Below are 26891 nucleotides of genomic sequence, written 5' to 3' on the forward strand. Positions count from 1 at the left end.
TGCACGCACGCAGCAGCCGACACCCAGCTTTGGAGACACTGCCTCACCACCCGAGCTGCGAGGAAGGAGCCCACACCGCGCTCCTGCAGCTGGAACATCTCCACAAGGGCTTTGACTCTGAGTGAGGTTGTTTCTGGTTCTGTTCCCCGAAAGCTCTCACCTGGGGGGGTTATAGTCTGCCCCCCATCTCAGGAGAGAAACCCTACCCTTGCTGCGGCTAACTCAGTGGAAGGCTGGCCTCCCTGCCGAACCGGCTCTGGGCCTTTTTTGTCCTTGAAGAGTTCAAAGCATTTCTCGAAGCTTTGCTAACGGGGCAGGGAATGCTGGGTGAGACCTGAAATAGCCCCTGCCGGGGCAGCGGGCCAGCAGCTGTGCCAGTGGCAGTTGCCACGTCCCCTGTCACACATCTGACCCCGGGCCCGGGGATCCCAGACAAATGGTTGTGAGAGCCTCACATTTGTCATCTGTCTGGAAGCCAACAGCCCGACTCTGGCCCCCCAACCCTGGAGTTCTGTGCGCGGCCGTACCCTCCCACCATCCCCATCCTGTCCATGTAAACCGTGGAGTCTGGGGAGGGAAGATTCCCCTGCTTCAGAGCAATGAGACACCTATACTTTTATCCTGTTTTCAGGACAGTTTGGGGGTTTTTCCACTTTAAAATTCAGGTAAATTTCTCATCAAAAGGAACTGGACCCCGGGGGTCCCCTGAAAGCATTTTGAACACTGATCATCATTTGAGGAGGAATGAGGATGCTAACTGTCCTTTCCTGAGCACCTACTATGTACCTCGCGGTGTCGTAGGGCCCTATACATGATTCCACTTACTCTTACAGAGTGGGTCTGAGCGAGGGACTGGTGAGTGGCCGAGCAGAATCAACTCACCTTCCCCACCCCTGCCCCACCCACAGAATGCCACCTGGTTTTATAAGGAGTATCTTGAAGCATTTTTTTTTCTTCTTAAAAACATTTTATAAAGTTTCCTATATAAAAATAATGTATGTTCACATTAGAAAATCTGGAAAATGTGAGGTGCATTAAAAAGTTGTCACTCAACAACCCCATAGAACTTTTAATGTTTTTCATAAGGTATTTTTCTGTGCGTCTATTTATAATATTCCTTTTTTTCCCCAAAAAAGTTGGGAACGTGAAACTTTTTCGACTTTCCATAGATTTGTAGGTCTACTTAAATACAAGAAGCTTATTTCATCCAGTGAAGCAACTATGGAGTGCTGAAGTTCAAGCAGAGTTCAGAGAGCTGACCAGGCGGTTTCTAAGAGGGGACAAAACTTGGCAAAATGCCTTTTTCCATCCTGATAGAGGCTTTAAGTGTCTGATCATTTGTTTTTCTGGCAGCAGGACCACTTTCCAGTGGTAACCAGTTGTTATTAGCATCATTACAAGTCCTTAAGCCTCTCTGAGCATTAATCATGCTCCGGATGTGACAAAATTTAGTGACTTTCAGAGTTTCAGCCAGACCCCCATCCATGGGACTGCACCTCCATGATAAACCAAGACAGCTTCACTCTGCATACATTTTAGCATTTTGTATTTTCAGTTGGCCGCCCGGACGGTTGTGTTCCTTTAAAACAGCATTCCGTGGCCAGATAGCTCTCCACGGGAGTCTGTCTCTCATGGGCACGAGAGTTTATACTCTGATTTTCTCTTTGCTCGAGATACTAACCAGTAGCGTTTTTTCCTACTTTGTCTGATAGAATGGAAGTATTAGTGGTAGAGGCTGCTTTGCTTCAAAGACCGCCTATAATCTTAAAAAGCCCTGCACGTGGTAAACATGGGCTTCATGATAGTGTGCATCTGGAATTGCAGCGTCCTCTCTGCCCAGAAGCGTACCTTCGAATCCCCCTCCTGTGTGTGCATGCGTGAAGATCAGTGAATTGTGGGGCACTGAGTACTCATAGCATGTCTCACAGCATAGATGCAGAATAAAGGAGAGCGTGCATCATCTTTGATGACCCACTTCCTGAGCTTCATCCCAAGTGTGGTACAAACCATTTTTATTGCTTCTCGAAGGAGCGCGATGGCACCGAGGGACACCATCAGCTGGCTGCAGGCACAGGCCAGCTGGACGGACCTTCCTGCGGCTCTTCCACACAGTTTGACATGTCCACTTAACAAATGGAACGGGTACTCTATTTTGCTGGAACCCTGTTGGGTAAATATGGAAAGAATGTGGGAGCTGTGTCACGGACCACAGTGGTCGCGTTCTGTGTAATTTGAAGACAAGATTCCTTTGCCGTGTGTCACTTACCTCCTATGTTACCTCCTTCGTCAATATTTCGTAACCACCAATTTTCTGCCAGGGCCCACATGCAAAGATGGGTTTGTATTAAAAAATAAATGAGAACAGCACATTCTGATGTGGTGTAGTATAGCCGCAATTTCCACCCGAGGCCGTGAAGCTGCTCTTTCCCTTTTAGGAAACAAAAGACACAAAGCAGAGCTGCTTATTCTGTTACTGCGCCTGGTGAGAAGGGGGACAGAATGTCGGCAATAAAAGAAAAGCCTTCTTCCTTTGAATTATCCAAGTGCCCAACGATGGGAACAGCCACAGGGGGAGAACACCGTGCTGTGCGGTTTGATCTGACTTTGCAGACCATCCGTTTCCAACCGGAAAGCTCAACTATTTTCAACACCAAGAATCAGAAAACCAGACTTACTGTGGATCCAATGGACTGAGATGGGTTTTTCTCACATCACAAGGTGATGGGAAGTGGGGGGCAGGCCAGGCTGGGTCATCCAAGACTCAGGTTCTTTTTCCTGTTCTGCCAACCTCACCGTGTTGGATTTTGTCCTTGTGCTTGTCGCCTCATGGTGGCAAGACAGCTGCTGTGCCTCCAGGATTCGTTCTTAAGGCAAGGAGAAGGGGACAGGACCATGCTAGCCAGGCTCTCTCCTTTCATCTGGGAAGTAAAAAAAAGTTTCCCTGAACCCAGGGCAGATTTTGCTGTTTGCTCACTGGCCAGAGCTGTCACATGGCTACGCTCAATAGGCTGAGCCCTTTGCAGGTGTAGGCAGTTGTCCACATGTGTTCTCAGAGGCTTGGACATCACGGAGAATCCTTGCTTACATGATGGCAGTCCCAAAAGTTCTGTTCATATATGAAAATGTCTGTAACAGATTATTAATTCCCCGTTATAATTATCATGAAAATGCATTGGATTTACATTAGGAAAAGGAAAACTCTTTTTTTTTTTTTTTAATAAAAGGCCAATCTGTCCATTTTATCTCTACCCACCACTCCCCTTGCCCCCAGCTGAAACCCTTTGGAAGCTTTCCATAGCTTTTAAGATGACAAGCAAAGTCTTTGGTGTGTCCTCTAGAGACCTGTAGGAAACCGTTCATTTCAGCAGCCTCTTCCTTGCCTGTTGGCCTTGGCCTTTGCACCTGCCCTTCCTTCTACTCAAAAGCCTCTTTCCCCTCTCTGGGCCTGGCACCTCCTGCTTACTCTTTGGCATCAAATTGTTTCAAGTCTGCTTTCCTGCAAGAATGTTAGCTTTGTGAAAGCCCTAATGTTCTTGTTTTCCACACCTGGTTTATTGTCCGCTGTGTGGTAATCACCTAACAAATATTATGGGATGTATGAAATAAAATTTTAAAAGCATGAAACTGGGATGCCTGCGTGGCTCAGCGGTTGAGCGTGCCTGCCTTCCAGCGTGCCTGCCTTCCAGCTCAGGGCGTGATCCTAGAGTCCCCGGATCAAGTCCCACGTTGGGCTCCCTGCATGGAGCCTGCTTCTCCCTCTGCCTGTATCTCTGCCTGTGTGTCTCTCATGAATAAATAAATAAAATCTTTAAAAAAATTAAAAAAATAAAAGCATGAAACTGATTTTGCTGATAATATGCATTTGCACTACTCAAAATATGGTCCACAAACCGGTGCTGGTCCGCAAGATGTCCTTGGTTCATCTGCGACAAGCATGGACATTGAAAGCCAGCATTTAGAAAACTCTATAGCAATTCTTAAAATGTCACTGGATGGCTGGAAAAAAATATTTTTAAAGATTTTATTTAAGAGACAGAGCATGAACAGGGGGAGGGGCAGACAGAGAGGGAGAAGCAGATTTTCTGCTCAGCAGGGAACATGATATGGGACTCGATCCCAGGACCCTGAGATCATGATCTGAGCCGAAGGCAGCCACTTAAGCCACTGAGCCACCCAGGTGCCCCAGTTTGAAAATTTTTAAAAATAGAATAAAACTTGTCCTTTAACACAGTTTGAGAAACGGTCATCACGCTAATAAAAGGCAAGCATTTCTCAGGCTGCAGAAGATCTAAGGCCACAGCCAGCAGCCGGCAGAAGCTGGCAGGAGGGTCGGCGGGAGTGCCGGTGAGACAGGGGCTATCTGTTCTCCTGAGTGGAGGTCTGTCTCCATAGCTTTGCAGGACCGTCTGTAATTTGTGCCTCTATTTCCTCATGTGTAACTGGGGACCGTGACACAACCCACCCGTGGCACCTTCGTGAAAAAGTTTGATCCAGGCCATCCCATGCAGAGCATTTTGAAACACTATGTGAGTATCTGATATTATTTGGCGGTACATGGGAGAGCCATGTGGTGCAAAATAAGAAGGGATTTTTAACAAATAAAACATGGTTTTGATTAAAATAACACTGGGCTATAAAAGCACAGTGAACAGAGATTGATATCAAACAGCAAAGAGAACAAACAGCCCGCTGGGAGGATGTGAGACCGTGTGTGCCTGAGGCAGGCAGAGACCTGGCTCTGACCTCATAGCAAGGAAAATATTTGCACAGCAGAGCTGGCAAATTCGTGCATGGTTCTTATATAGGAAAACTTGTAGTCAGAGAGGGAGAGATAGATGAGTGTATATATTTTACTCTGATATTCTTCTCCAACTCAGAGTAGGTGACTGAAATTCTGTCAAGGTCACTTGTCTTAGTTGAAGACTTTCATGCAAGATGGCAAGGATGACTTACAGGTTTTATTTGAGGGTCTTGCCAGTCATTTACACTTTAGTATGAAGAAGACATTTGAGGGAGCCTCTTGCTCACTCCATACTCTAACAGGCACTGGCTCCCTAACCCCACCCTGCCCCCGCAAATCCTGACCATTGTATGTAGCTCAGCTGGTGGCTTATACTTGAAAATCGCCCTGGGGGTGTCCAGCCTCACTGTTCTCCTGTTTCCCTGTCAGGGTGGACATACAGACAGTGCCCTATAACTCAGCACATCTTTGCAGTCTGTCATCTGCTGCTCTATGCTGCTTCATGTGTGTTCAACTCAATCTCCTCTCCACGCCCAGGGACCACACCTGACACTCTGGTCGCTTCTCCTCCCCCAGCACAGACTTGCACACAGGACTGGTCCTCAGTAGACTCCTGTAGGGGGGCGGGGGTGAGAGGTGAGACAGAAAACCCCACACACCTGTGTCAGTGGAGTCAGGGTACGGCCTGGGGGTCGCAGGAACTGTCCCGGGGAAGGGGGGTAGGTGAGGAGGGAGCAACTGAGAACAGGCCAGAAGGAAGTGCACACGGAAGTCATGTTTCCCTCCCTTTTTTGCTTCTCCTTCCTTTCGATTGGTTTCTTTTGTTATTGAAGCGTGATGGGCCCGCCGCCACGCCTGTGAGGTGTGCCGCACGAGGACCTGACTTACACAGTGCAAAACAGTGACCACAGCACATGAACACCACTCTTCTCATACAGACACAGAAAGAAAAAAAGAAAAAACTTTTTTCCTTGTAATGAGAACTTAGGATTTACTCTCCTAGCAACATGCAAAGATACCCGACTGCAGGGTCCTCCGAGATCCTCGCCCCTGCCCCACGCTTACCTGCCTCAGCCTGGAGTTTGGACCTTCTGACCCGGTTCCTCTCGCTGCCCCCCACTCCCACCTCTGGTAACCACACGTCTGGTCTCTTACGCTGTGACTTCAGGTTTTTTTTTTGTTTTGTTCTAGACTCCACACCAAAGTGATAACCTGCTGTATTTGTCTTTCTCTTAGTTCACTTAGCACAACACTCTCAAGTCCACCCATGTTGGCACAAATGGCAGGATTTCCTTCTTTTTTATGGCTGGTAATATTACAGCGTGTGTGCGTGCACATGTGTCTTCTTCACACACTCGCTCATCAATAGACACTCAGGGTGTCTCCACGTCTTGGTGGTTGTGACTCTTGTTGCCCTGAACACGGGGCTGCAGACATCTTTTTGATGTAGTGATTTGGTTTCCTTTGAATAAATACCTGCAGGTGGAATTGCTGGGTCATGTGGTGGTTCTAGTCATCACTTTTTGAGATGCTTCCATCCTTTCTATAGTTTGTACCCTCACCAGCAGTGCGGGGTCCCCTTTGCTCCACATCCTCACCAACCCTTGTTGTCACTTGTCTTTTTGACACTAGGAAGTCCTTTTTGAAGAGTCTGTTGGTAAAGAGAGGTGAATGGGGCGGCTGGAGTGGGGGGCGGCTGGAGGAAGGAGCAGGAAGGTGTTTCAGGGTGGAAGAGGCAGAGGCCCACCATGCAGGGAACTGGACCATGGGGTGGGGAGATTACAGGTGAAGACAAAGGGAGAGGTGGAGGCCCACAGTCCCCGAGAGGCCTGGGATCAAGGGTCCCCACAGGGAGAGGGGCTACCTGGGGCTGAGAGAAGGGACCCCTCCTCCACCGAGACAGAAGGAAGGAAAAGTAGGTGAGAGCATGAGGACGGGAGTCCAGGAGATGGGATAAGGAGGAAGGGTGTGGTTACTCAGAGAAGAGAACCCAGGGTCTCCTCTAAGGAAGGCCTCCACCTATTCCCACTTCCTTCCTGGAGCCTGAGGCTCATGATTGGGAAAGAATGTTTGCAGTGGGTGCTAAGATACCAACAAAGAGGGCTCTAGAAGATTCTAGCACAGTGGGGACCTGCTTTCCTGGCTGCCATGGAAGCGGGGCATTGACTCAGCCAGCCATCATGTCCCTTGGTGCCTTGTGCTTTGGGGAGGCATATCCAACAGGAGAGACTCCCACTTACCCTCCAGCCATGTGGGAGCTGGCAGGAGCCTGGCAGGTGGGCCCTGGACACAGGCAGGGGTGTCACAACAGGGGCGAGCACAGGGCTGTGGGAAGCCGGCTCCCATCCTGACCATCGTGTCTGCCACACGATTGTCCCGGTCAGGGCAAGTGGCAGGGTCAAAAGCCAGGGGCAAAAAAGAGCTGGGCATTTTCGGGGACTGGAAGCAGGGGAGCACATCTGGAGGGAAGAGGGGGACAGTCAGGGAAGGTGAGTACAGGCTACTAGGAGCCCAGCCTGGCTTCCAGGCCCAGCCCACTGGCCCCAGAGTCTGGGCTTCATCCCATGGGGAGGGAGGGAGTTTGGAAGCCAGAGGCTGGTGAAGGACGAGGCTGGAGGTGATGGGAACAGACCCAAGGCCTAGGGAACAGACCTGAGGAGGCCCAGGGAACTGACCTGAGGCCTGGCACCAAGCCTATCATCCACTGGCCAGGGAGACACGGAGGCAGACCTCTTTCTAGCTGGAGGAATAGGCCAAGAGGGGCATCTATTCATCCAAAGGGGCAGCAGGAGACAGAACTGGTTTGTGGGGAAAGATGATAAGCTTGTTTTTGAACACGTGGACTTGGAGGGCCTGCGGGGAGGGAGAGGGGGCCAGCGTAGGTGGTTGGATGGTGCGTCCAGAGCCCATGGGAGATGGGGCACCTGTTTCCAGATCTGGGTGGTGATAGAAGCCATGGAGTCACTGGGATGAAAAGGGGGTGAGAAGGGAAGCCAGAGCAGGCGGGCACACACCCTCCCCTGCGGAGGAAGAGACCCTCACACAGGACCCCAAGGGGCACCCCTGGCAGGAGGACAGCAGGAACAGTCACCTTGACAGAAAAGATCCTATGTCCAGTGTAGGGCTGAGCCTGACACCCAGCATCTCCTACAGTGCCCACAACCACCCACTAAAATAGACATCCATATCATCCCCATTTTAAAGTGGGGGCCAATTTTCAACAGAGACCGACACAGCTGCCTCGGTTGCTCAGGGTCACAGGGCTAGCAAGCCGAGGAGCTGGGGCTGTCCGATATCGCCAGGACTGTCAGGACAGACGGAGGACTCAGACGCAGGTCACTTTGCAGGTGTGGTGACAGGAAGCAGTGGGCATCGTCATCGGATGTCCTTGCTGCGAAGGAGGGGTCCACGGGGAGAACGAGGCTGCCCGCGCTGAGGAAGGGACAGCCGAGCACCTGCCAGGGGCTGGGGGCCGGGGGCTCGGGCGGGGGCAGAAGCAGAGGACACAGCGGCCACACCGGAGAGGGGACAGGTTCTCTCTTGTCTCTTCCCGTCTTCACCTCTCAGCACTGAGGCGGGCCTAGCCTGGAGGTGTACTAGCTAGAGTGCCAATTTAGTTCCAGAAAGAAGGAGGAATCGCTGGTTACCTGCCAGTGCCGCATGTCAGAACAATAGTCCTGCTGCGTCCTAGAAAACCCAGGGCCACACCCGTGTTGTTACCACCCTTATAACCCTGCATCGGCTTTTTTTTTTCTTAAAGATTTTATTTATTCATGAGACGCACAGAGAGAGAGAGGCAGAGACATAGGCAGAGGGAGAAACAGGCTCCCCACTGAGCAGAGAGCCCGACCCGGGGCTCGATCCCAGGTACCCAGGATCATGCCCTGAGCCAAAGGCAGACGCTCAACCACTGAGCCACCCAGGTGCCCCTGCATTGGCTTTTGAGTCCACTTTGTAATTTGTACTACCGTTCGCTGTTGTCATACTGAATCCCGGTCGCATGACAGTCTTTGGTTCTGAAATGTTCCGTTCGTGCTACTGTTTGTTTATCCATTCCAGAAATGTTTATTCCGAATCAGGCAGCGGCAGCCAATACGTCTGTGGTGTCTGTTGTCCAGAGCCAGGGGACACATCTGCTTTAGTGGGACTAGAATGTACGCACCATGAAGTCTGAGACATGGGTTATTTGTGGACTGCTGCATTCCTGGAAACAGCACCCGGCACGTAGTAGGTGCTCAGCAAACATTTGTTGGCCGCACAGAAGCATTGACTGTGAGGCCACAGGAGTTTAAGCCTCAGCTCTCGCTTTTAAGTTTGGGACCCTGCTTCACACTAGCCCCTTCTGAGGCTCTGGGAGCAGTCCTACTATGTGCTCTCATGGTTATATGGTTTTTTGGTTTTGTTTTTAAGATTCTGTTTATTAGAGAGCACAAGTTGGCAGGGTGCAGAGGCAGAAGCAGACTCTGCTGAGCAGGGAGTCCAATTTGGGGCTTGATCCCAGGACCCTGGGATCATGCCCTGAGCTGAAAGCAGACGCTTAACCCACTGAGCCATGCAGGTGCCCCCTGGTTATATGTTTTTATTAAAAAACAATTTCAAAAGTAAGCTATTTTAACTAGTTGAAGCCTCTGTCTCTACTCTAGCTTCTCCCCCACCCCTTCCCCTCACATCAAGTGACCCCGGAGCGGCAGTGGGCAGGAGGAGATCCAGCTAGGAGGAAGATGCCCTGGGAACACATTAGTATGGGCTGCAGGGACTTATCTGTGTGGTATGTGTCATGGAAGGTGTATAGCTGACTTATCAGCTATCCAGCATGGGAATGACTTCCAGGACTCCCACCCCCCACCACGGAGACTCACCTGGTGTGTCACAAACGAGCAGGGTCACAAAACTGAGTGTGTCCTAAGCTCCTGGCGCTGCAGGTTTGTGGGTGTTAGAGAAACAAGATCTTTCTTAAGGAGGCCCTCCAAAGTTGTTTGAGCTTCGGGCCCCCCAGAACATGAACCTGCCCTTGGCTGGATGAATGGGTAGACCTAAGTCCTCCCAGGTTTGAGAAACGGTCAGCTCCTATTCTCCTTTGGGACTTATAGACAACAAAGTCTGGTTTGGAGTTTATTCTTGGTCCTCAGACATGCATCAAACTCTTCCAGTAAATGGTCCATCTTCCTAAATGCTGCTTTTGTGAGAACAGCTCGACCAACTCCTCCAAAGGGCAGGCAGCTAGCTTCCAGCCAGATATTCAGAACTGATACATCCATCAAATTCTAATTGCTTTTATATAATATCCAGATAAATATCATCACTACCAAATGATTTGCAAGCACGGTCACCCCATTCAAACAATGACTATTAGATTTGCTTCCTTCCTTCCTTCCTTCCTTCCTTCCTTCCTTCCTTCCTTCCTTCCTTCCTTCCTTCCTTCCCTCCACAATTATATTAGGCCTTACTGTGAGTCAGGAATTGGGGGTAAAACATTAAATAACACACAGTCCCCTTCTTCAAAGGGCTTTTAGTCTAGTTGGGGGCGGGGGAGCCGGCCACACAGGTGACAGCAGTGCAGGGTGCGCAGAAGGAGGGTGGTGAGCCTGTGGGTGGAGCAGCGCACTGGGGCGAGGCGAGCCAGGGAACGCTCCTTGGAAAGGCTGAGTCAAGCGCTTGGCAGGGGTGCCGTAGCCCTGGGTGGGAGGGTGAATTTACTGGATCAAAGGTGCCCAGATCTGGCTGATGATGAGAATCACCTGGGGGAGCTTCAAGACTCCCAGACCCACCCAGACCTCCTGATTCAAGGTGAGCCTCAGGAATCCATCTTAAAAAAAAACCACCCTGGTGGTATGTTTGATCCACCAGATTTGGCAAGTGCGTGCCCTTTGTGACTCAGTGGGGGACAAAGAGCCTGCAGGATCAGGGGTGTCCTGTGGATGCAGATGGAGGACACATTCCAGGCCCAGCACTGAGGATCCCCAGGTGGGCTGTTTGACTTCAGCAGAGCCTGGCCCTGCGGGGGAGGCACCCAGCAGAGCTGGCAGTGCACATGGCCGCTGGCTAACTCAGGCTCTGAATGCCGTGGAACAACCTGCTGGAATGGCAGGCTCAGTGCCAGGGTCACAGGGGCGCCACTGGCTGCGCTAAGAACAGGGCGGACAAGGTGCAAGATGCCCCGTGACCCTGCAGGTCTCTGTCACCCTGAGGTTTGCAACAAGTCCAGCCTCCACTTCTTGGTTCAAGAGACAGCTCATTGTGTCATTTACCTTTTTTTTTTTTAAAGCAGTTTTATTTAGATGTAATTCCTATGCCATAAAATTCATTCTTTTAGAAGTGTACAATTCAGTGGGTTTTAGCATATTTAGAGTTGTGCAACCATCACCACTCTGTAATTTTAGAACATTGTCATCACTTTAAAAAAGAAACTTGAGCCCCTAAAGAGGCTCTCCCATCCCCACCCCCCTCTTCCATGCCCCAGCAGCCACCAGGCTACTTTCTATCTCTGTAAATGTGTCTATCCTGCATGCTTCATACACCCAGTCACATACTCCTGGCCTCTGTGTCTGGCTGCTTTCACTTAGCATGTTTTTGAAGTTCATCCATGTTGTAGGATGAATCTGTGCCCCATTCCCTTTGATAGCCCAAGAATATTCTATCACATGGATCTTGTTTATTTTTCAGTTGATGGACATCTGGGTTTTCTCCACCTTCTGGGTATTAGGAATAACACCACTCTGAATATTTAAGTTTTCTCTTAAAACATAGGTTTTCAATTCCCTCGGGTGTGCGTGTAGGAGCAGAATTTCTGGGTCATATGGAAAGTCCATGTTTAACTTTTTGAGGAAGTGCCACATTGCTTTCCAAAACAGTCGCTCCCTTTCACGTTCCCACCAGCAGTGTGCGAGATCTGGTTTCTCTACATCCTCCCCAACTTGTTTTCATTCCTTGTTTTCATCATAGCCATCCTAGTGGGTGAAGTGGTACCTCGCTGTGGTCTCAATTTGCATCTCTCTTATGACTAACGATGCTCAGCATCTTTTCATGTGCTTATTGGGCATTTGTATATCTTCTTTGGAAAAATGTCTACTCAAAGCTTATGCCCATTTTTTTTTAAAGATTCAGACTCTTGTTTTTATTTTATTTTGAGAGAGAGAGAGAGAGAGAGAGAGCGAGCATGCAGGACCGAGGGGATGGGGAAGAGAGAATCTTAAGCAGGCTCCATGCCCGGCGCAGAGGATCTCATCACCCTGAGATCATGACCTGAGCCAAAACCAAGAGTTGGATGCTCATCCAACTGAGCCCCCCAGGCTCCCCAGCCTGTGTCCATTTTTAAATTGGGGTTTGTTTCTACCAAGTTGTTAAATGTCCTTGTATATTCTAGATATGAGTCCCTTATCAGACATATGATTTGTAAATATTTTCTCCCATTCTGTGGATTGCCTTTTCACTTTCTTAATGGCATCCTTTGAAGCATACAAGTTTTTAATCTTGATGACGCCAATGTATCTATTTTTTCTTTTGTCACTTAAGCTTGTGGTGACATATTTAAGAAACTAATCCTGATCCAAGCTCATAAAGATGTATTTCTGTGTTTTCCTCTATGAGTTTTATAGTTTAGCTCTTGCATTTATGTCTCTGATCCACTTTGAGTTAATTTTTATATGGTTTGATAGAGGGCGTCAACTGCATTCTCTTGCATAAGAATATCCAGTTCTTCCCAAACCATTTGTTGCAAAGACTATTTTTTCCCTTTTGAATTCTTGGCACCCTTCTGGAAAATCCATCAACCATATGTAAGGGTATATTTGTGGACTCTAGATTCCATGCCATTGACCTATATGTCTATCCATATGCCAGCACCACAATATCTTGACTACTGTACCTTTGTAGTAGCTTTGGAAATCGGCAAGTGTGAGAGTGCCAACTGTTCTTTTGTTGGTGGGGGTAGTGATTCAGGCTATGTTGGGTCCCTTGGATTTCCATATGAATTCTAGGATCAGCTGCCAATGTCTGCAAAAAAGGCAGCTGGGATTTTGGTAGGGATAGCATTGGAGTCATCTATTCTTGAAGTGCTTCCATGAGGTCACTAAGAGGAGTATTTATTACCTGTTAATACTCAAGTATTTATTATCTGTTTGACAGATAAGAAACAGACACAGAACAGTTCCTTTTCAAGTCCCCCAGTCTGGCAATGCTGCCTTCAACCGTAGAGCAGATGCCTCCTAAATCTCACGATGCCAATCTCCTTCTCTGTCCTCAATTTTCAAATGTGCTGCACACTTACTCTGTGCCAGGCACAGTTCTAAGCAATCAAGAATTTAAAGATCAAGAGGGGCGTGTGGGTGGTGCACAGTCGGTGAAGCCTCTGACTCTTGGTTTTGGCTTAGGTCATGATCTCAGGGTGGTGGTGGGATCGAGCCTTGCTTCAGGCACCACGCTCAGCTCAGAGTCTGCTCAACTTTCTCTCTGCCTCCGCCCCTCCCCCTGCTCTCTCTAAAATAAATAAATCTTTTTTAAAAAGTGGATGATTGGTAAGAAGATGAGCCAATGCAGTAAAAAGTCACAATCCTTTGCTCAGTTTCCAGAAAGGAGCTAATTTTCAGATCCAGAACCCATGGATTGAAAGAGGGTTCAGGTCCCCAGTAGGAGTGCCCTTTAACACCATGATGATGCATGTGGTGGGCATTTCCCAGGTTTTTCCCTAAAAGGAACCATGGCATTTATTCAGCAAGCCGTATGTTGAGAACAGGGACTACCCTTTCCAGGACTGTTGGAGAGGAGTCTGAGTTGAGAGTCGGAGACCTCAAGTATCATCATACTTAGCATCCCTGCTACAGTTGGAGCACCTGGGTGCCAGTCCATAAGTGGAGGCTAGCCCAGGGCTGCCCCCTGTGTGCCCACTTAGGTCCATGGGCCCAGCAGGTAGTCATTTCCCCAGCCCCTGTATATATAATTAGAATGCATATATCTTGGGGTTTCCGCCTGTGAATAAAAGCTTGGCAGAAGGGCCTTTAAAACTGCTTTTCTTATGCCACACCTGCCCCTGTGAGCCAAGATAGTAAATTAGAAACAATAGTGCATTCTGGGGAGTTGGGGGGGCTTGAAAGCGATTCATGAAAAGAAACTGCAAAAGCGATTCAGGATCCTAAGGGGTACAGGGCTGGTGGTCCCTATCATGTCTCCGTTGATCGCCAGTCTGCACCCAGCACAAGTCAGGCAGACCCTGGACGATGACTAGAGATTACTGTGGTCCACCAGGCAGGAGCCCCATCTGCAGCTGCTGTGCCGAACATGATCTTCACTAGAACAAATTAACATAATTGCACATAATATGTGGCCACTGAGCCAATGAGTGTATTCTTTCACATCCCTACCAAAAAGAGGATCAGAACAGTCGATTCATTCGGAACAGACAACGTATACGTTTACAGTCTTGCCCCAAGGCTATGTTAATGCTCCTGCTCCTGGCATAATACAATCCCTAGAGACCTGGACTGGCTGGGTAATGATGACATCATGCTCACTGGACCAGCTAAGCAAGCAGTGACTAGTGCATTAGAGACCTCCGTAACACACGATCCCAGAGAACAGGAGGAAGACACCGACGATTCAGAGGTCTGCACTGTCAGCAACATTTTTAGGAGTCTGGTGATCTGGGGAATGCTGAGACATCCCCCCCACAGTAAAGGATATGTTACTGGCTCTTGCACTTCCCATCACAGAGAAGGAAGTCCAACACCTGGCAAGCCTCTGAGATCTACAGGTAGCATATTCCAAACCTGAGAATATCCCTTCAACCCACATACCAGGTGACATGGAAGCCTGTCCACTTTAAGCAGGGCCAAGGGCAGGAGAGGGCTCCGTGGAGAACATCCAGGGTATAGTGTAAGTGGTTCTACCGCTCGGGCCATATGATCCTGCTGGCCTTGTGTTACTAGAGGTGTCAGCGGAAGTTATGACACATCCTTGTGGGGGAATCACAATGCAGATCCCCAGGATCCTGGAGCAAGGCCATGCCATCTGCAGCAGAGAATTCAATCCCTTTCTGGAAAGCTTCTGCCATTGATTAGACCCTCCCAGAGATAGATCCCTGACCATGGGACAAGTGGCCAGGCAGCCAGAACGGCTCATTGTGAGTGGGGTTCCGTCTAAGCCACTAGAATCATCAGGTCAGGTGGTCCTAAAACGGTGCACCATGAAATGTAAATGGTAAATCCAGGATTTTCATGAGCAGGGCTGAAGGGCATATAGGATCTAAACTAGTTGGTGGCCCAGACACACATCGCTAATGCCCGAGCACCTCTCCCTGAGCTCCCTCCCATGGCTCCCTGTGGCTCTCTGGATAGCTGGTTAGGACCCAGTTAACAGAGAAGGAAAATTCCTAAGCATGGCTCACAGAAGGGGTGGCTTGATATGCAGGTATATGCTGAAAATGCATGCTAGCTAGCTACACCACCCTATAATTCAGGGATGACCTTGGAAGACAATGCTAGGCGGAGATCCTCTCAATGGCCAGAATTTCCAGCAGTGAATGTCATCCATCTCATGTGAAAAAAGAAGTGGCTGGGTTTAGAATAATCAAGGACTCATGAGTAGTGGTGAGTGGCTTGGTCAAGGGCCTTGAAAGAGAAACATTTGAAGATTAGGACTAAGAAATCTGTGGTAGAGGCACTTGCATGGACATATGGGAGTGGGTGTGCTTTGCAAAGATCCTCTGTTTGCAGGTTAATGCCCCCAAGATAGCACCCACCAAAGAAATACTAATAACCAGGTGGGTTATAGCCACCCCAGGGCTAGTATGGCACGTATGTGAGTGGAGTAGCCACCGTGGGAGAGACAGAGCCCATGCGTGGGCCCAATGGCCTGGCCCCTAACCCAGCCACCACTGCTTGTGCACAGCCTGCAGGCACAGAGACCAACTCTGAGTTCTCTCTTAGGTCTCAACCCCTGAGAGGACCACCCACCTGCCTTGCAAGGACTAGCCATTAGATTTCTTTTGTTTAGAATACTAGTAGAAAATGGAGTATTTATTAGGTCTGTGCAGGAATGACTATCTTCATGGCTTTCAAACAAGAGAAGCAACCAGTGAGGCAAAGATGACCAGATCTGAATATCTTAACATTTAAAACTTTTATGCAAATGAAGAGACAACAGACTGGGGATGTCTGCATTAAGTTTGTGACACATAAATGATTAGTGGGTGTTATGACTTCAACATCTAGCCAACCCGATGTGTAAGAACAGGGCTGGGACCCTGACACACACAGAGTCTGACAAGTGCCCACGTACTGAATGTCTTTTCCTGCCCACGTAGACTTATAACATCAGGTTGTATGGGTTGTTTTGTGTACAGAAGATTGTGTCAGCAGCTTTTCTCACATTACAGCGTAGATCATGTTCTGAAACACACTTTTCAGCGGTCGCGATGCACTGCACTGTTGGAGAGGTACAGCCCTGTTCTACTTCACTAAGTTCCCCCCCTTTTTTTTTTCGGTAATTAATTTTGCAAGAATTAGACAGATACTCCAGGGATGGCTTTGCCTTTCCTCCATGTAGGTCTTCAACTGGCACCGGCATCCAAGGGCTCCGTGTTCAGTCTACCAGCACAGAGGCCTGCAGACCAAGGGATCCATATTACAGTGAAAGAGGTGCTAGAGGAGGTACGTGACCATGACACCTGTACCAGACCACCCCGTCAGGGGGAGAGCTGATGAGGCCCGGCTGAAGCATCACCGTGGAGGCGGTTGTGAGGATGGCAACAGACCTTTTCTACCTGGTACTCAAGAGCTGGGAGTCAGAAAGACTCTGCTCACCACCACTCCCCGTGACCCACTTGGGGGGTCTGTGCCGCCTGTCTGTGTAGCTGAGAAGGCCTGGTTTCAAAAGAAGTGTTTCCACCAAGGGACCCAAAGAAAGTCCTTCTTCACTCTGAGCTCGGTCTGCTGTTTGGCAGGCCCAGGCGCTGTGTGCCAAACGCACAGCAGACATCACGTCAGCACTGGAAACGCACGTGTGTCAGCAAGAGGAGGCAGGATGCTCTGACACATTGGGGGCAAGAGTGAACACGTCCGGCACACAGGCGACCCATCTGGGCAAGCCCTGGCTTTCCCTCGCCCAATGTTGACAGCTAATGGACAAGAATAGCAGCTATGGCTGAGAAGGGCACCGTGACAAGGGAGCCAATCTCCCTGAGATAAAGGCCTGGGTCTCCCTGCCAGGTAAGCCACCTGGAGCAGCAGACGTGCCACTTGTGGGTAAGGAGAATCTAGGCTGGATAGAAGGCCACTTCTAGTTCCAAGACAGTCGGCAATGTCAAGAACTGGAGCTGCTCCCCAGAACCTTCTTCCTAGAAGTTTCTCCAGCAGAAGCCCCTGGGATTCTGGACGACCTGCTCTCCAAACTTCAATGATGGAACAGCTCTGAGCACATGGAGATAGATTATAACAGACACTGTGATCGCCATCGGGATGGATGGCCTTATTCCCCCAAATATTTGTGGGGCCACCGGTACACAGCTAGTGGGTGGAATCAGGGATGGCATGGCCTGGCCCCTCATCCTAGCTCAGGACAGCTCTGAAAGGCCTGCCAGCTTCAGAGCCCCCTTTGGGTTGCCGATGGCTTCGTGGGTCTGTCTCCTTCCCACCGTGGGATACGGCCCCAGACACTCCGCAATAAGTGGCCTGCATGCTGACTCCAGCTCCGGACCGGCCTCCAGGACCCCGCCTGTGATGGGGCGTCTGAGCAGATCCAAAGGGAGCAAAGGGACAGCTAGTCCAAGAGCCCTAGGGCAGGGCCAGGACGTCCGTGTGGTCAGAGCCGCAGAAGCCAGAGTGGCTGTAGCGGAGGGAGCGAATGGGCAGAGCAGGAACAGGAAACCAGGCGGATACGCAGGACCCCAGAGGTCACCACTGGGATTCGGCTCTGCACTCAGAGTGGCACCACTCCATACGTTTTGACAGGAAAAGTAACACAGTCTAAAAGAACCGTTGAGGCTGCTGTCTTTGGGGTGAGGCTGGTCCCCAGGAGACTGGCCGAGAGGGTCCTTCAGAGACCCAGGGGAGGCAGGACGGTGGCTCAGACCAGTGTGGCAGTGTGGAGTCAACAGGTGTCTGGGGCATCAGATACAGGGTACACCAGAAAGAAAAATAATCAAACCAACAGAAATTCCTGCCACTGTGCTCTCAGATAATTGTTATTTACATTTTCTTGATTTTGGTTTCCAGATAGCATTATTAAAAAGTTCACATAATGTGTTTACACAAATCTATTATTTTAAATAAATCTTGAACATCTTTCTCGCTTTCTAGTCAGTAAACATTGATCTACGTTGTCGTTTTTAATGAATTAATTTTCAAAAAATTCCATTATATGGATCATTGTCATGGTTATATTAATCTCTTATTTGGGCACTTTCAGGTTATTTCTTAGTTGTTTGCTACAGTAAGCCAGATTAGAGATACTGTACACACATATTTATGTACTCACCCATTCTTATTCTAGGCTTCATTCTAAGAAGTGGGGTGCTCGCTTCGGCAGCACATATACTAAAAATATATTCTAAGAAGTGGGGCTACTAGGTCACAGATTGTTCACATTTCTAGGGTTTTTGAGATGTATTCCTAATCACCCAAACATTTCCCAAACTACTTTATCTCTGCAACTGGATCTAATTCATAAACGAACATTGGTTTTTGTTCAACAATGTGCTGAAATAAGCAAGAAGGAAGTCACAAGTTCTCTTTGGAAGAATAATTAGTTTCCCCGGCTTACCGGGGGAACTTGATATTACTTGAGAAAGGGGGAAAGGAAAAGATAAATAGAGGGAGGGTAGCTTAACTTCTAGAAAATAAAGAGGTAGGTCTGTACTCAAGAGGGAGCTGAGCTTCCAGAAGCTTCCATGTGACTTGGCCTCTGGCTAATGGCGCAGCCATCCCAGAGGCTCTTGATTCCATACCCCCTGCCTTGCACCCGTCTGCATGCAATACCCCTATTAACACCCAATCATAGACACTGTGATCACCATTGTGATGGATGGCCTTATTCCCCCAAATATTTGTGCCCTCCAGCTCTGCCCGGAGGTGACTTTTGTAGGCATGTCATTGCTTTGGACAGGAGCTGATACCTGCTAGTTCCCTGCCGGTAGGAAGATTTTCTGCTGGCTAGCAGACGAGACGGCAGCACTGGAAGAAGAGCAGGGTCAGAGATGGACACGGGGCTGGCACAGCAGATTCGGTGTCCTCTGAAGACGATCAGATCACAAGCAGGAGAAGAGACCTCTGCAGAGGGGTCAGCAACCACCTTCACTTGGTGCCCTAGTCCGCGCACCCCCAAGCCCCCACCCAAGCTCGCTGTTTCCCAAAGGCTCCTGCTCTGAGCAGCGTGTACAAGACACCTCATGTGTCACTCTTGACTTCCTCTCCTCTCTCTGGCGGCACCTGAGCTGTGGGTTGTCCCCTCCTCTGGCCGGCCCCTCCTTCCCTCCATCACCGTCTGCGAGAAGGTAGCAGTCTCCTGAATGGGTCTTTCCACAAAGGTTTAAAGAACCTCACATGGCTCCGCACAACGTGCAGGCTCACGTCTCCACTCATGAGCGAGGCAAGGGCGGCCCTTCAGCATCTGGCCCCCTCCTTGCTTTTTGGCTTCAGTCCTGCCCCCTCCCTCATCATGCTCCCTGTGATCTGACCCACTTCCCAGCAGTCGCCTCTTGTGCTTCCATTCCAGCCTTGCCCCTCGCACTGTCCTCCCTCCGTTCCTCAGGCTGCCAAAGCTCTCTCATCCCTAAAGGGCCAGTGCAAACACAGATTCTCTGGAACTTTCTCCAGGCAGAATTCATCACCCTCTCTCTCATGTTCCCGCAGCAGTCTGTCCACCGCTGGGGGAGCAGTTTCGTGGTATCTGTTGCCTTCTGCTAGACAAGGAGTTCACTGAGGACAAGGGTTCATCTCCTTCACCATTGGACTCCAATGCCAGGTATACAGCAGGTGCTTAGAAAATACTGGCTGAACTAGAGTGACTCAGGACCAGATTCAGGTCACCTGACCCTCATCCAGTGCCTTTACACAGTCCCAAAGCAAAGCCTGCACCTCGAGGATGGGCATTACCGTAGGCGGAGTGGATGCCTCTCCCAACTCCCACCAGCTGTTTCTGTGGCCTGTTGAAATTCCAGTGGCAATCATTTCTTCCGGGTGTGATATTCCTTCTGGCTCCATTAGCATATCCCTGGGAGGGACTCATTCTCATCACTGTTAACCCTGCTAACGTTTTCCTGCCGACAAGGAACTAGCAGGTATTAGCACCTGTCCAAAGCAACGACGACAAGAGCCACACCTGCAGTGGAGAGGGCGTTGGGTAGGTGTTAACAAGCTCTGCAAGGAGAAATGTGCAGGGCAGGGGTGAGGGCTCAGGGCCTATCCTGCATGGGGCGTCACGGAGGGAGGTACAGGGCAGTGAGCAGGCAAGGGTGCCAGGGAAGGGGAAGGCGAGGGTGTGCATGCTGGGAGGGAGGCCGACTTTTGGGGACAACTGTATCCTCTGCACAGAGTGCAGATTTCCTGCTCTGATTTCCAATCACCTCCCGTAAACCTCCTTTTTGCTACCGTGTCAGAAAATTCTCAGGTATTTTTTCAATTTTGGTTCACCTTCATCTTAAAAATAAATACGTACCTCACAGCATTTTTCAGAGGGGTGGGTGTTTGATGAACTAAAGTGAGTGACAATAGGGTGTCACAACTCCAGAAAGGTTTCATATCGCTGGTTTCGAGTTTCCCAGTGAGTGGGAGTTTGATGAAGTGAAAAATGAAGTGGCTTCCAAGTCACTCTGCCCCTACTATGCTGATCTGCAAACATGTAACCTTCCCACACAGCTGCAGAGCTCCAGCCCTAGGGTGAATGAACCCTGCAGAGCTAGCACGCGTGGCACTCAACCCTCAGCTAGAGAAAGGACTAGAAGGATGTGTTAGCAGACAGTTGACAGCAGCAGGACCCTCAGGGACACAGCCAGAGGCGGGACCAGTCAAGGCTGCATGACCGGTATATAGTCTGCAGCACAAGAGCTTTCCCTCTCAGGGTAGTGGCCAGTTGGAGCCCTGGCCTCACATTTCCCTCTAAAGGAGGCCACCACCCAAGTGGGTTAAGATGCTCCTTTCTGGATCCCTGTACTCAGCGCTTCACACCCTCCAGGACAAGAGGGAAAGGGGCAAATCAGCCTTGTTAGCATCTGTGTACACTGGGCTTGACCCAAAAGCAGTGCTGGATTGTGCCTTTTAGGACAGGCAGGGACTAGACACACTTCCCTGTGTCTGAAGGCAGCTCCTGGCTTAATTTCACATTTTTTTAAGCTCCGTATTATGTGGGAGTCTTTTGGGTTTTTTTTTTTTTTTAAGATCTTATTTATTCATGAGAGACACAAAGAGAGGCAGAGACACAGGCAGAGTGAGAAGCAGGCTCCCTGTGAGGAGCCCCATGAGGGACTCAATCCCAGAACCCCAGGACAACGACCTGAGCGGAAGGCAAACTCTCAGCTGCTGAGTCACCCAGGAGTCCCCAGGAGTCTTTTGTAAGTGATGATTACTTTGGATTACCCATTTGCATTGTAATCTTCCTATTTCCCAAAGGAGAGAGCCTGGTCCTTTCACCAGGATCCCCTTCTCCAGAGCCCAACAGGTGGTGTCACTGATGGGGAGACACCTTCACAGGTGCCCAGGTGACATTTGTAGCTTTTCCTGGTACCCAAGAGCTAACTCCTTCTCCCTCTGGGTTTTCCTCTTTCAAAACTCTGTATGGCTGTTGCTAATGGATGGGATATGGATAATGCAAGTCGGGCCTCTATGGACATTGTTTTGATTTTTTTTATTTATTTATTTATTTATTTATTTATTTATTTATTTATTTATTTATTTATTTAGAAGATTTCATTTATTTATTAATGAAAGACACATGAGGGTGGGGCAGAGACACAGGCAGATCCCTCTAGCAGGCTCGCTGTAGGGAGCCCGATATGGGACTTGATCCCCAAACCCTGGGATCACACCCCGAGCCGAAGGCAGACGCTCAACCACTAGCCACCCAGGTGCCTCACTATGGACATTTTTACAAAGATAGAGCTCTTGGGCGCCTGAGTGGCTCAGTGGGCAAAGCATATGCCTTCGGCTCAGGGTCGTGATCTTGGGGTTTGGGGATCAGCCCCACATCTCCACCCCCGCTCATGTGCTCTCTCTCTCTCAAGTAAATAATCAATCTTATTTTTTATGAGGACCTGCCCCTCCCAGCCCCTGGAAAGCAAATCTGTCACAGCTTCCAGAATGCTGCCATCCTCTGAATTGCAACTTTTCAATCTCCAAAGGAAATTTGGTCACCGGGCATTTCAATGGCCGTTTTAAAATATTACAAAAGCTTTGGCAGAGTCCTGACAGGAGGGGCGGGCACCTGTGCCTTGGCTTGGAAGCCAGCAGGCAGCACTGGGGAGTGTAAGTGACCGGCCACGGCCAGCTCCGCTTGGCGGCTCTCAGCTGCCGCCCTGTTTGCTGCCAGCACCACGCGAAGCACCTGGTGGAGGGAAGGCCCCAGGGACTAGAACCAGTGAACACCTGGCTCATGGGGGTCGGACGGCCCCGCAACTTTCCTGTCCCAGGACGGATGCCCCCTCCAGCTGCTTGCCTGGAGGTGGTTGTGAGCAGCCAGCTGTTAATGAACGTGTAGCAGGTGTATATGCACGACCCCTCGGAATCCTCCCAAAACTCCAGGTCCAGGAACGCCCCTATGGAGCAGGGCCACACACAGGCAGCCTTCATACTGGGTCAACTCCTTAATGCAAGATCGTTGTTAACTTGGGATTTTTTCGGAAGAGAGGAGGGGCTCTGCCTCAGTGAGCAGAGGCAGATGCTCTGTTGTTGGAATGAAATGAAATTAAATGCGTCCTTCGGAATCAATAAACCATTCCCAGGACAAGGAAGGGTCAGGGTCAGGCCTGAGGTTGGGGGCTGATTTCAGGTGCCTGCTGGCTTTTGCAAAGGAGGAAAAGCAACCAGCCCTGTCCTCCTAATTCCCCTCGCCAACCAGGCCTAGAGGGTTCACCATGTTCTCACTGGAGTTCAAGAGCAGCTCACTAAACATCCTGTCCTCTGAAAACTGACCCACCCCGTAGGGCACACGCCAAGAGTGCTTCTCTTCTGGTATTCAGGCCAGACGGTGATATTCCTGTGGTCACGGGCACAAGTTCCTGGAGGAGGGGCACTGGTCCTGAAAGCCGGGGCCCCACACTGAGCTCCACGGGCTCCCACTCAGTTCCACTCCGAGACGCAGCATGGCAGAGAACTGGGAAGGTCCAGGAATTCGGAGCAAGGTTGTCTGAGCTCAGGCCGGAGCCTCTGCAACAGAAGGTAATGATCATACTCGCCTACCAGAGTCATTGCCAAGAAATGAGAACAGGCCCTGCACACAACTGGTGCAATGTGTGAGCAGCCTTTGCCTTCACCCCTGGATTCACCTCTGTGCCATGCCCCTACCTCCCCCTCCACTCCATGGGGGCCATACTCCTGCGATGGTTTCTTTCAGGTGCTGAAAACTGAGGCTGCGTCTGGCTACTTCAGCCCTGCCCACCTCACGCCCATCTGCAGGATCTGATCCCCGGAAGAGCTCCAACATCGCTGCCCCAGGACTTGCTGGCAGGCAGATCCTCTCAGGATGTGGTTGTGAAAGGTCACTTTTCACCTCTTGCCCTGAGCCACGAGGAAAAGCAGTCACATGATTGCTCAAGATCATGTGCCTGTTTCTCTGGTGCTTGTGAGGGACCACCTGAGCCCCGTATGGGTGATGGAGAGGCCCCGCCCAGGCACTCATGGAGCGGGGTGGGGGAGTCTGCTTAGTTAAGAGTGAGCCTGACAGTTGGGAGCCGTGCACCCTTCACTTCTTCTGTGAGCTGCCTGTTCCCCAGCCAGCACCCTTCGTGCCCTGCCTTCGAGAACTGGAAATAGCTAGCACTGAGGCTGTTTTATTTTATTATTTTTTTTAAGATTTTATTTATTTATTCATGAGAGACACAGAGGAAAAGGCAGAGACACAGGCAGAGGGAGAAGCAGACTCCCTGCAGGGAGCCTGACGCGGGACTCGATCCTGGGACTCCGGGATCACAACCTGGGCCGAAGGCAGACACTCAACTGTTAAGCCACCTAGGCGTCCCCCGAGGTTTGAAAGTAGAGATGACGAAAATAATTGCCATATGCCTCTCTAAGTAGAAATTACAGCAGGCATAAAGGCTTTCCATAACGAGACTCGGCCCCTTGTCCCCCTTCGGCACCCCGAACCACAGAATCAATAATGTCATTCCAAGTGCAGCGTCCCCAGGACAAGATGTGAATCTGCTCCCCACGCCTGGCCCTCCGGAGCCTGCTGTCTGGGGCTGGGGCTGGCTCCTCCGCCCTAAGTGCCCATCCCTTCCCGGGATCCCGGCCAACATGCCAGGGTTGCAAATTTCTCTAATTTCACAGGGAGCTTTGTTCGGGGGTTGAGTGCTCACAATGGCTGTGGCCATCTATCTCCATTCTGTTTCCTCAGACGTGAACTCAACTAGCTTCTGTGGAGTACCTTTTGTATGAAATGCGTCCGCCAACACTATCTCGTTGAGTCCTCCGAGGTGGGTGTCACTACCCTTCCCATTCTGCCTGAGGACATGGACACCTGAGTCACGTTAGCAAAGCAACACAGAAAACCAGGGCCAGGGCCAGGGTGCCTGCCCAGAGCGCACGATGACTGTCCCACGTTCCCCTTCTCACACTTGTCCTACATTCAGACATTTCCAGTCTCAGAGGAGCTCGACCGCCGTTGGAGGAGGTGCTGATTAGAGATTCTGCATATGTCCTGGGGGAAGATGCCGTATGTGCGGCCTCTGGGGACCCTGAGCCCTGGGGCGATGAGGGCCAGGGGAAGGGTCGTTTTCCCCTCGTCCTGGAGACCCTGGGGGCCCGCAATGCAGAGCATCCAGGCTTCCAATCCTATAGCAGACCCCGAAGGTATGGGGCCACGGGTGTTTGCACCCACCTGCGCTGAGCCAACCCACCTTGCTGGACGTGCCCACGTGCTAAAAAGCCTTTGTGCAGTTTGTGTGCCACAAACTCTTCACAAGGTCATGTCCAGTAAGCACAGATGATGAGCACAGGCCAGAAGCAGAGCACAGGGTCCACCCTTCCACTCCTCTCACAGCTCTCCACATGGGTGGGACAGTATTGGTCATCAGCCCCTCTATCAAAGGGTGCCAGGATGTACGGCAAAGCCGAGCTGCCTATAGATCTGTGGATTTTTTACACTTTTTCTTAAAAAGAGGCCCTTCCTGACAGTTTTGCTTAGAGACTGCAGGTTCCTGCATGATGTTTGTTCTCCTTTCACCACTAATTATAAAACTCCAAGTTTATTTGTGGCAGCACTGCACCCAGCTAAAGTCTCCATTTGCGAGCTTTCCTGACCAATGAGGTAGCAGAGGAGGTTTTATGTGCAACTTTTAAGACGTCTGCCTAGACTCAGTTGGCAAGTTGTCCTTCTGTTGTGTTTGCCATTCTGCCTTTATGCTGCTGACTGGAATGCAGATGTGATGGCTGACATGCTGCAGCCCTGTTGAACCATGCGGTGACCCTGGGAATGGGAGCCTATGCTATGGAAGGTGCTGGAGAAAGCCAGAGCGGCTTGGGGTTCCTGATAACTTCATGAAGATGCCGTGCCTGCCCAGAACTGCATCTTTCTGGACTCTTTTGACACCAGAGAACGAGCCCTTGTTTCTGTTGTATAAAGTCTAACTTAATCCTAAATGATGGGTCTTGTTTGACTAAAGTTCTGGAATGTCTAGCTATCCTGGGATACTTGAGTCCTACCTGCTTTCTCTGCCTTTTAAACACATACCTGAGTCTACTTCGTAATGTGATGAAGCACAGAACATATGGTTACCTGTACAAGTTTAGGTACAGAGACTTTTTGGATAGTTCTAAATTAATGTCTAAATTCAGTCCTTTGTTGAATAAATATATGTGGAACATCCGTCATGCCAGGTACTGAGCTACTCTACTCTCTGGGAGCTCATGGAGAGATATGTACTTAAATAGTGAAATGTGTACTGTAAGAAAGTGCTATGACAGAAAGGAGTTCCCCAATGTAACCTTGGGGAAGGCTTCCCAGGAAACACTGGGGCCTGGAGGGCAGGTGGGAGCTAGGCAGGTATGGAAAAAGAGAAGCTTTCTGTGGCTGATGTGCAGCCCTCTCAACGGACCACACTTGTCCTTTCTAAAAAGTCTATGACCCAGCAGCTGATTCTTTCTAAGCTTGCAGCTGATTCTTGCTAAGCTTGCGGTGATCAATACTGATGGCCACTCCACTGCTGTACCCACAATTTATTTTTTTAAGATTTTATTGATTTATTTGAGCGAGAGAGAAAGAGCATGAACGGGGGCGGGGGCAGGAGAGGGAGAAGCAGACTCCCCACTGAGCAGGGATCCCTATGCGGGGCTCAATCCCAGGACCCCTAGATCATGACCTGAGCTGAGGGCAGACAATCAACCCACTGAGCTACCCCCAGGTGCCCTGCACCCACAGTTTAGAAAGGAATTCATCTTTTTTTCCTTCTTTTACCACAGTGTTTACTCCCTCCTAGGGCTGAGAGCAAGGGGAAAAATGCTTGTGAGTCAGAAAGCCTGATCGTATAACAAAGATATGATGATTTAGGGGAAGGTCATACTCTGTATCCAGATCAATCTGCATTCTGGGGCCTTGGCATGGGAGGAGAGGTGGTGTGGGGCAGGGGAGCATCCCCAGTGAGCGCTGGTCTCTTGGGCCCCACTTTGACTGTCATTCCCAGACCTGACAACATGGAGGCAGCTGTAGGTCTGCTGCTTCTGCCCTTAACAGAAAGAGTTTGTTTGCATTGAAGGTGAGGATGAATTGGTTATAAGTAGCAGAAGCCAAGTGGAGCCAGCTCACACACGAGAGGACAGGTCACCAACCTGGTGAAGGCTTTGTCTTTGTGCCCAGCAGCAGGGAAGCTGTGGCCACAGGAACATGACAAACCCTGGGACAGGAAGATATCAGGAGTGTCTCTCCACACCTCATCTCTGTGTCCACGTCCCCTCTACTTCCCTTGCTCTACAATGGACTCTCTATGCCTTCTGTGCACAGAGTGAAAAAATTAAAT

At 50.0% G+C, this 26891-nt stretch overlaps 3 long non-coding RNA genes across 8 annotated transcripts; 2 read left to right on the top strand and 1 right to left on the bottom strand.

Moving 5' to 3' along the window:
* Positions 1-1962: 1962 nt before the first annotated feature.
* On the bottom strand, positions 1963-6804 carry LOC140635464 (uncharacterized). Of its 6 annotated transcripts, none has more exons than XR_012032787.1 (6): positions 6606-6804; positions 6304-6392; positions 5807-6217; positions 2676-3126; positions 2267-2428; positions 1963-2163 (listed from the first exon to the last, which is right to left on the bottom strand). It is a non-coding gene; the product is annotated as an uncharacterized lncRNA (long non-coding RNA). The 6 variants fall into 6 exon arrangements; XR_012032786.1 differs by lacking the exon at positions 5807-6217 and having other exon boundaries at positions 2676-2864; positions 2975-3126; positions 6218-6392; XR_012032784.1 differs by lacking the exon at positions 5807-6217 and adding an exon at positions 5288-5354 and having other exon boundaries at positions 6218-6392.
* Positions 6805-6877: 73 nt separating this feature from the next.
* On the top strand, positions 6878-18018 carry LOC140635466 (uncharacterized). Its single transcript, XR_012032788.1, has 2 exons — positions 6878-7017; positions 16280-18018. It is a non-coding gene; the product is annotated as an uncharacterized lncRNA (long non-coding RNA).
* A 4893-nt stretch (positions 18019-22911) lies between these two features.
* LOC140635467 (uncharacterized) lies at positions 22912-25744 on the top strand. The gene is made up of 4 exons (XR_012032789.1): positions 22912-23172; positions 23276-23419; positions 24275-24353; positions 25300-25744. It is a non-coding gene; the product is annotated as an uncharacterized lncRNA (long non-coding RNA).
* The last annotated feature ends 1147 nt before the right edge of the window (positions 25745-26891 follow it).

This window comes from Canis lupus, chromosome 6, assembly GCF_048164855.1.
Source record: "Canis lupus baileyi chromosome 6, mCanLup2.hap1, whole genome shotgun sequence".
Classification (NCBI taxonomy): domain Eukaryota; kingdom Metazoa; phylum Chordata; class Mammalia; order Carnivora; family Canidae; genus Canis; species Canis lupus.